The sequence below is a fragment of the Crinia signifera genome, chromosome 19, assembly GCF_055691185.1.
Source record: "Crinia signifera chromosome 19, ASM5569118v1, whole genome shotgun sequence".
NCBI classification, from domain to species: Eukaryota; Metazoa; Chordata; class Amphibia; order Anura; family Myobatrachidae; genus Crinia; species Crinia signifera.
The window spans coordinates 132346187-132355845 of NC_139226.1; the positions used below are offsets into that span (position 1 = coordinate 132346187).

At 36.6% G+C, this 9659-nt stretch overlaps 1 protein-coding gene across 1 annotated transcript in view; it reads right to left on the bottom strand.

The window, feature by feature from the left end:
* Positions 1 to 9659, bottom strand: part of MXRA8 (matrix remodeling associated 8) — a 543508-nt gene that overhangs the window by 274329 nt on the left and 259520 nt on the right. The window lies entirely within an intron of this gene.

Consider the following 9659-nt stretch of genomic DNA (forward strand, 5'->3'; position numbering starts at 1 on the left):
AGTGTCCTCCACCAGATCAATAACAGAGTACAGTATTAATTCTGTAACAAGAATATTTAATACAAATAATTTAAAAATTATAATAAAACATCATTTTCATCTGTAAATTTCAGTCAGTAACAGAGAAACCCAACGCGTTTCGTCGACCCAGCGACTTCCTCAGGGGTTACTTAATCTGAGTGGTGGAGAGAAACCATATTACACACTACACGAATATTAGGTGGTATAAGTCTATTGGAGTTGGACTGTACATACCCAACAATGGCTCAGGAGTGTATATAGAGCTTTCAGGATTCTGACTTCAAATAAATCGGATGAGTCCTTATAAGGACTTAGATCCTATATACTGTAGTGTGGATTTATCTAAAACATAAAATATGTAATTGTTTGAATACATGAACAAGATCCGGAGGAGAGCAAGTGTTTTCGAGTAACAAATTAGGTTGGAGGAATCAGTACATACCAATTTCCAGATGGTGCATTATTTGTGTAAAAAAAGGATGGGGGGAAAGGATTCAAGATGAATCAGATATATCCACTGGTTCCTACAAATATTTATATGTGTGTTTAAAAATATATATATATAATTTCATAGTAATGGGTATCATAGATCGTTTATAATGAAACAATAATGGTATATGGTTTAAATTACACCTTAATAAAATTTAATTCTATTGGCCCGTCATAATGATTTGAGGTTTAGCTAGTCTGTAATAAGCTAGTCAGAAAAATAGATACAGTAATTAGGCATACAGCAGATAAGACTTTCCATATCACTTAAGTAAACCAATAATGTGGCATTCATAATAAGCCACAGTAATAGATGCAGTTATATCATTCATAATTGGCCACGATTATAGACAGGTTCAAAGTGCAATAGAAATTCATTACAATTCATAATACAATATGAAGAGGGAAGCCAGTTCTCACATACCTTGTATGACTTAATGCACCGCCAAGCACTGGACCAAACTGCAGGTAATGATCACTGTGCTGGCATCGGGTATATATAGGGATACCACCCTGACGTCACATCCGGTGTGGGTGGGGAAATGGCTCCGTGTACTACCATAATGTGGCTGAGTGAGCTATATAAAGACTACTTGGCACAGTATATATTAAGTGCCAGGATGGGGGATAATAAGTCCAACGTATAAACTGGCGCTAGCAGTGAATGAAAAACTTTTCACCGCTATGCGCGTCAATATGCGTTCCAAGGACGTATTTCCGGTACCAGTTTCCTGTACCAGCGGTGGAACGCATACAGCGTTCCGTGAAGATGTGGGTAATTTAGACGATATGACACTTCCTATGTCTATATCGTTTCCTGCAATAGCAGTGGAACGCATAGAACGTTTCAGGATGGTTAAACCTGATAGGTTGGGGGACTGTAAATGACCAGCGCATGCGTCCGGAATGAATGGAGACAGTGGAAACCTCCGTTCATAATATACATTGAGCGGAGTACCCTAAATAATTCTCTGACTAATATAATAGGAAAAAAATGTTGTAAAAATAGATAAATGAAATGGAAGATGCACAACATTTGGCAGCACTATTAGTGATAGAAAAATACGTGATAATAAAAAATTCACGTGATACTAAAAAGTTCATGGGTATGTGTACTTGGATTACCTCTACATTCACAATTGATCATGATATCCTTGTTGAAGATTGAATACAGGTATTACTAAGTGATAGCACAATACACATGTGATGGATTAGTAACCATTTAGCCTCTTCATTAATAATTCATTAGGCATCATGGGTATAATTGATTTGCCAATAGAGACATGGTAACAATATAATAGTGAGAATAATGTGGATTTATGCATGGACCTCATAATAAAATACATACAAAGATTACCTGTCATTCACAATCCAAAAATAAATGACAGTTTTGTTGGTCTATATTAAGACCTATGTGCATAATACAAATATAATTATTTTTAAAGTGCATACCATCATAATTTAACAATGATATTATATAAGAAAATTTTGTGAAAGACACAGTGATATATTCAAGTGTCACATAGAACATATAATTTGTGCATATGTGCTTATAGACAAAGGGTTATAGAATTCCCAATGTGGAAAAAATTTGTTATAGTACGAAAAACTGTGCAAGGATAGTGTAATCAACCCAAGAAAGAGACAATATCAACATTTTCATTAAGGCCAAAGGGGTGTAAAGAATTGAGAGAATAGATCCAAAAGGTTTCCCTTTTGGATAGGGTAAGGTCCCTATCGCCTCCTCTGGGGTTTTCCAGAATTTGTTCAAGAACAGTAAAAGAAAAATTACGCGTGTTGACTGTAGAATTATGGTTTTCTAAAAAATGGCGAGGGAGACTATGCGTAAGAATTTTGTGTTTGATATTCCGGATATGTTCCTGGATACGGATTTTTAATTGGCGTTTTGTTTTTCCCACGTATGTCTTTCCACATTCGCATGTGATTCTATATACAACATATGTGGAGTTGCATGTGGTGGCAGAGTTTGCAGTAAATTCTCTTGAATCAATAGTGCACTTGAATGGCTTTTTCTCTACAAATTTACAACAAATGCACTTGTTGCAGGGATTACATCTTTTATTTTTTTCTAGGAAGGTCACTTTTTCTTTTGTTTTGACGGTTTTTAGTTTGCTCGGTGCAAGGATGCTCTTCAGATTATTAGCTCGTCTAAAAACTATATCAGGTTTTGGTGGGAGATGAGGTCCTAGAATTTGGTCCTTGAGTAAAATATCCCAATGTTTTGTCAGAATTTTCTTTATGGTGTTATTTTCTTTGGTATATTGGGTGATGAAAGGTCTTTTATGCTGGATTGAGATCTTATCATTAGTTCTAGGAGGTTTGTTCAAAATTTCTTCTCTTCTTCTGGCCCCTGCTCGTTGGCGTGCAACTTCAATTTTCATTGGATCATACCCTTTTTCTATAAAACGTCCTGATAAAGTCAGTGACTGTTCATTGAAATCTTCCAGTTTGCTGCAATTTCGTCTTAGACGAGTGAATTGGGAGAACGGTACATCATCCTTCCACCGGGGGTGATGGCAACTGCTATATGGGATGAAACTGTTTGTGTCGACTTTTTTGAAGTAAGTTTTTGTACTGATGTTCTCTCCACTTGTTCCCATCAAAACTAGGTCGAGATATTCTATGCTTGTGTGGTTAGTTTGATATGTAAACTTCAAATTGTAGTCGTTCTGTTGTAGATATTCCATGAATTTTTCAATACTATTCAGGTCACCGCACCACACAAAAATCAAATCATCTATGTATCGTTGATAGAGTTTAATATGGTGTTCAAACTCAGAGCCATAGATAAATTGCTCCTCCCATGCTCCCATCAGGAGGTTGGCGTACGATGGGGCAAATTTAGTCCCCATCGCCGTTCCCGTTGTTTGCAGATGGTATTTACCGTCAAATTCAAAAAAGTTGTGCGTGAGTATGTATCTTATGCTATCTAGCACAAATTTGATTTCTTCTTTAGTGTGTTCCGTGTATTTGGACATGGTATCTAACACCGCTTTGATTCCTTTTTCATGAGGTATGGAGGAGTACAATGCTTGTACATCTACAGTGAGCCAGATGTAATTGGCTTCCCAAGTATAGTTTGTTAGTTTGTTGAGCAGTGAAGTGGAATCTTTAAGGTGAGATTTATTTTTTAGTACATATGGTTGGAGCAACAGGTCTATGAAATGTGAAAGGTTGCTACTCAACGATTGGATTCCCGCTACTATAGGTCGACCTGGTGGTAGCTTATCATTCTTGTGGATCTTGGGAATATGGTAGAAGATAGGTACTAGTGGATGCTTGACGTAAAGATAATCGAATTCTTCACTGCTTATAAGGGCCTTAGTTTTTGCCTCCATCAACAGGTTAAATAGATCTTCCTTATATTCATTGGTAGGATTATCTAGAAGTTCTATGTAGGTATGTCCATCATATAACAACTTCGCCATTATGGCGGCCAATAAGAAATGCGGCCCCCGGGGTTTGAATTTCCTGCCATTCAGGAGCAAATCAGGGCTCCCGAATTGGGAGCCGATCGGAAATGGCCGCGATACTGTGCGATTTCAGGACCTTACTAAAAATAGAACACTATTAAATGTCACCAAAAGTTTGGTTATCCACTAAAAATCTTAAGCAACAGATACCTTCTAGGGTAATCCGAGAGCTTTGCAGTTTATCAAGTTATAGGTGTAGGAAGAACACAAGAAATTTTATGTATATATATATATATATATATATATATATATATATATATATATATATATATGTATACCAGGGGTTTGGGGTGCAGCACTCGGTAATGATACTGCAAATAACGACAATACAGTGTCGATTTGAATCAACGTTTCAGTGCTCTTTAATGTCGGCACTATCGTCAGGATAAATAAAAAACAATACATACAGATCTTATATACATCACCCATGTGCAGAAAGAGGGAGGGGGGAAGCACGCCGCACGTCAGGGCTGTCCGTCAATTGCTGATGACGTAGCGCGGGTCAAACCTCCTAATTTCGTGAAAAAAACCATCACCAAACTAAAGAAATAATGAAAAAAGATACATAAGTTGCAATATAAAGTGCAAATGCATGAAAAAATTGTTACATTATTATAAAGTGCATATAATGAATTAAAACAGAATGTTACAATATGAGAAAACAGCAATAGGATATCTTCTAGGGAAAAACATTAGAAAGCAGCAAATGATAAATATTCATTTAACCCCCTCGGGGCGATTACATCGAGACGATGAATCCATTCTGCCTCCCTCTTAAGTAATAGTCGACCCCGATCGCCACCTCGAATAGGTCTGGCGATCTGGTCAATCATGCGATATCTCAGGCTGCTCAGCGAATGATTTTTTTCATAGAAATGCCTGGCCACCGGCTGGTCGCTGCGTTTATTAATTAACGCAGCTTTGATAGTAGAACGGTGACCCGCCATCCTGTCTTTGAATTTACATTGGGTTTTTCCTATATAGGTTAAGCCACAAGGGCACAAAATTTGATAGACCACATAAGTACTATTACAGGTCAAATGCTGTCTAATGGGGATCTTTTTTCCAGAGTGCGGGTGGTTAAAGCTATCACCTGTAAGCATGAATTGGCAGGTGACGCAAGAGCACTTGAAACAGCCTGGTTTAGAGGTTAAAAAATGACTAGTAGAGACTCTTTGGGTAATGTCAGATTTAACCAATATGTCCCGTAAATTAGGGCCGCGTGAATAACAAGGCATGAGTGTGGTACTAGTAAAGGGTAACTGTGCATCAGTCTGAACTATTGGCCATTGTTGTTTGGCTATTTTTTGTATGTTTTCAGATTTTACATTGTAGTTGTTAACCCAAGGTAGACGTTGCTGCGATGTTGACACATCCTTGATGGCCGGCACAAGCAGTGATAGAACCCTATTTTTAGTATTGACAAGAAACTGTCTATCATATCCTCTGGAAACAAAGCGATTAATCAAATCGTCTAATTGTTCAATAGCCATGGATATCTCAGAATTGATCCGTCTGACACGGATCATCTGGGAATAGGGAAGCCCCATTTTTAATGGTACAGGGTGGCAGCTATTTACGTGCAGACCCGTATTGCGGTCTGTGGGCTTATGATACACACTGGTGGAAAAACACCCCATTTCTTTGCGAACTACCACATCCAAGAAATCAATGCAATTTTGGTTCATGCGGATAGTAAATTTAACCGGGCAGTTAGTAGAATTGTGCTTATCAATCAGATCAATGAATTGTTGTTCACTTCCTTGCCAAGTAATAAACAGATCGTCTATATATCTCTTATATGACGAAATATTATCACTAATAACACTATTTTCAAAAAATACATTTTGCTCTATGTAGAACATATAGATATTAGCCAGGGCAGGAGCCACTGACGAACCCATAGAGCAACCACTGCACTGCAAGAAAAATGTACCATTAAACAGGAAATTTTTTTTTGTTAGAATGAATTCATATATATGTATATATATAAAAGCCAATAATCCATTCGCGCTGTACAGACTAGAGAACCCTTTAAGGTTGGCTGCCTTACCACAATGTCCCCAGAGGGTTAGGAGACAATTACAACAATAATAACACCCACTTATGGTATGGCGCCTATTAAAAACGGAAAACAGTCCATAAATATGTAGATCCAATGTCAAGTAAAGCCAACAACGTGTATTCATCCAGAACTTGTTTATTAATCTTCAAGTTGTCACTGGAAACATGTGACACATCCTAACGCGTTTCGTCAATCAAGAATTCATCAGGGGAAACAATGTATAAGTCTTCAATGGGTAAATTGTGTATGCCAGATGCTTCTGGACAAAAGGTTGGTGTCTCCTATTGTTTATTAGGAGGTGATCCAATATCGTGTGTAGTGAATTATTTTGTGTAGTAGTCAATGTGCATTCGATCATATTTCGATGCGATACCAATAAAGAATTAGGGACTGCTTATCCTCCCCCCGTAGTTCTATCCCAAATGGGACCAATGGAAATGATGTGGTGATCACTCTTCAGAACAAAACCACTGGCATCAATATCTCTCACTCTGATGTCTTTCTCCAACTTCCCCAGTTGGAGAAAGACATCAGAGTGAGAGATATTGATGCCAGTGGTTTTATTCTGAAGAGTGATCACCACATCATTTCCATTGTTTCCCCTGATGAAGTCTTGATTGACGAAACGCGTTGGGATGTATAACATGTTTCCAGTGACAACTTGAAGATTAATAAACAAGTTCTGGATGAATATATATATATATATATATATATATATATATATATATATATATATATATATATATATATATATATCAATCACTAATCAGGCATGTTAACTTGACTTATGAAGTTTCAGTTTACATGTTGATCAAGTAGATGGCACACCAAGATTATCACAGTATTTGATGGCTCTACTGTCTTTGTGAATTTAGTTCTGCTTAACAATAAGACATCTACTATGGGTTTTTTTTTATACTCCATGTATATGATTTAACACATTAGAGTCATTGAAGGGATACTATATTGCTAATGCATATTGTTCTGAAGAAACTACCAGGAGGCACAGAAATTCTTCATATGGGAAGTTATGACTAGAAACAAATGTTGTTCTCATCCACCAAGAGAATTCACATCCACAAGAAAGGAATGATTTACCGCTTGCTTAATATCGGAGTACAATACATGGCCTTATAATACAATTGATTTGACTGTACACAATTTAATCATAGCAATGATTTCACCAGCTTCAATTGTAGTCTTTTGTCATTCATCACTATAGGTGTACTGAATATAAAATCAAAGAAGTATTTTTCATATGGTTTCCACTCTAAAACAGTGACCTCTTCATAGTAGTGGTTTGATTTGCTTTGCTTAGTACTGGGGCAGACTTTGTTAAGGCAATATATTGGAAATCCACTTAGGAATTCTAGTCATATTTCCCAGAGGAACTGAATTGCTGCTGAGATATCACTTTCTGCATTAACTGATTCACATACCTGAAAGTACATTTGATATACCATATATACTCGAGTATAAGCCTACTTTTTCCGAACATTTTTTATGCTGAAAAAGCCCCCCTCGGCTTATACTCAAGTGAGGGTCCCACTTGAGTCAATAGGTTTTCCCAGTTTTTTGTTGTAAAATTAGGTGCCTCGGCTTATATTCGGGTCGACTTATACTCGAGTATATACGGTAATAAATTTTTTTTACATGTATAGAAAATTAAAAAAAATATATAGCTTATCTGTATATTAGATGCAATTAATTTATGATTTTTGTAAATTAAAAAAAAAAAAAGTAATGAAGAGTAGAGCTCATTTAAATATAATTTAACATAATAAATTGTTCCGTACATAAGGTGTGTGGAGGGCATTGATGGAATTCTAGAAATCTATTCCATTTCAGTATTTCCGTGGACTCAGAGTAATGTACATCACTGTTGTGTGGTCTTCTGCTGAAAAAAATCCTGGAAGCAGACTCATGTGGACGGCACCAAATCAAATGTAGATGGAACCAACAGAAAAATAGTTGGGATTAATACATTACTACACCTGAGTGGAAGCTGTTGGTTTCAATATAGAATCAAGACTTTCCTGTTCGCCCAAGCATTTCACTAATGTCCCTTGTCAAGTTTGTTTTGTATTTTGTGCTGTGATATTATTATATACTTGACAGTCTAGTGGCCACCAGACTTTTAAGCTGCTGTGACAAACCTTCACATTTCAAATAAGACCCTACTTTCCCCACTGGGACTGAACACAGACCCCAAAACCACCATCATGCAGACAAACCACCATCAAGCAGACAAACAACAAATCTCCCCACTCCTCCCCCAGTGGAGCCCAGAAACAAACCAAAATGATTACACACCCAGACTGCACCCATTCCTGTCTTTTTAGCAGATATGACAATGGATATAGATGGGTGCTTACCTCAGATGAGTAACTGCAGCATTGGGTACTCTGCTCAATAGTTGTTTGTGGGGAAGAAAGGAGGGGAATGGAGCAACTGCGCTAGGTAGGGCCACATCTTTAAAAAAAATCTTTGGCTGAGAAGAGGTCAAACAGGTAGTTCGCACTACAAACAAATCTACACGGTCAATAGCCAATGATCTATCCGCACCTGTTGTAGCCCAATCGGTTCAATGTTCAGAATACAGTACTATGATTCATATCAGCATACCACTGATGTTAAATATGGTTGTGTGAGTTAATGTTTCCTTTCTGCCTGAGTTAGACTTGCAATTTTCCTCCTGTGACGTTTGTCTTTTCTCTTCTCCATAAATAATATAACTGATCACTCACTATTGAGACATATGGCGGCTGCATCACTAAAAGATGAGATAAGATAAGAATCCATTATATCACTGCAATTTTCTCTTCTATGAAAAGGGAAAGGAGAAAAAAATACATTATTTCTATCTAAATCTCTGGAGAATATATTTTATATTTACTTAACAGAACCCATGTTTTTTGTTTTTTAACATTAACATTTGTAACATTTAAAATATAGCATATTGTTAACTGATACAGGTTGAGTATCCCATATCCGAGTATCCGTTATCCGAATTATTCCTAAAACCGTACATTCCAGAAAGTGAAAAAAAAAAAAAAAAATTTCGCTAAAAACTCACTGGGGACATTTGTAACAGCACTACTGAGGACATGATATGTAACTGGCACTATATATGTGCAAGAAAATGATTGCTTGGCATTCAAATTCAATATCTGAGATAGTACACAAATTTTGTTTCATGTTTTGAAACCTTGTTTTTTGAACAAATAAAATATATTTGTGTGTATTTTATGTGGTAATAAAATATATTTGTGTGTATTTTATGTGTTTATACAGCATACATGCAAGATACTTCAAAATACATAATTGAAATATTAAAATATTCCGAAATACGGAATAATCCGTTATCCAAAATTCTCCTGGTCCCGAGCATTTTGGATACGGGATACTCAACCTGTACTACAATTATCAAAAAGTAACCAAAATTTAAGTAATTAGATAATAGTAAGGTGTTTTTTTTACAATGGGAGGAGTTAACGTAATAGGGTGCAAGAAGCCAGTGGTGCAGGATTTTTTCCCCGAGAATGGTTGTACAGGTTGGGTCTCCCTTATCCGTGTATTACAAAAACCTA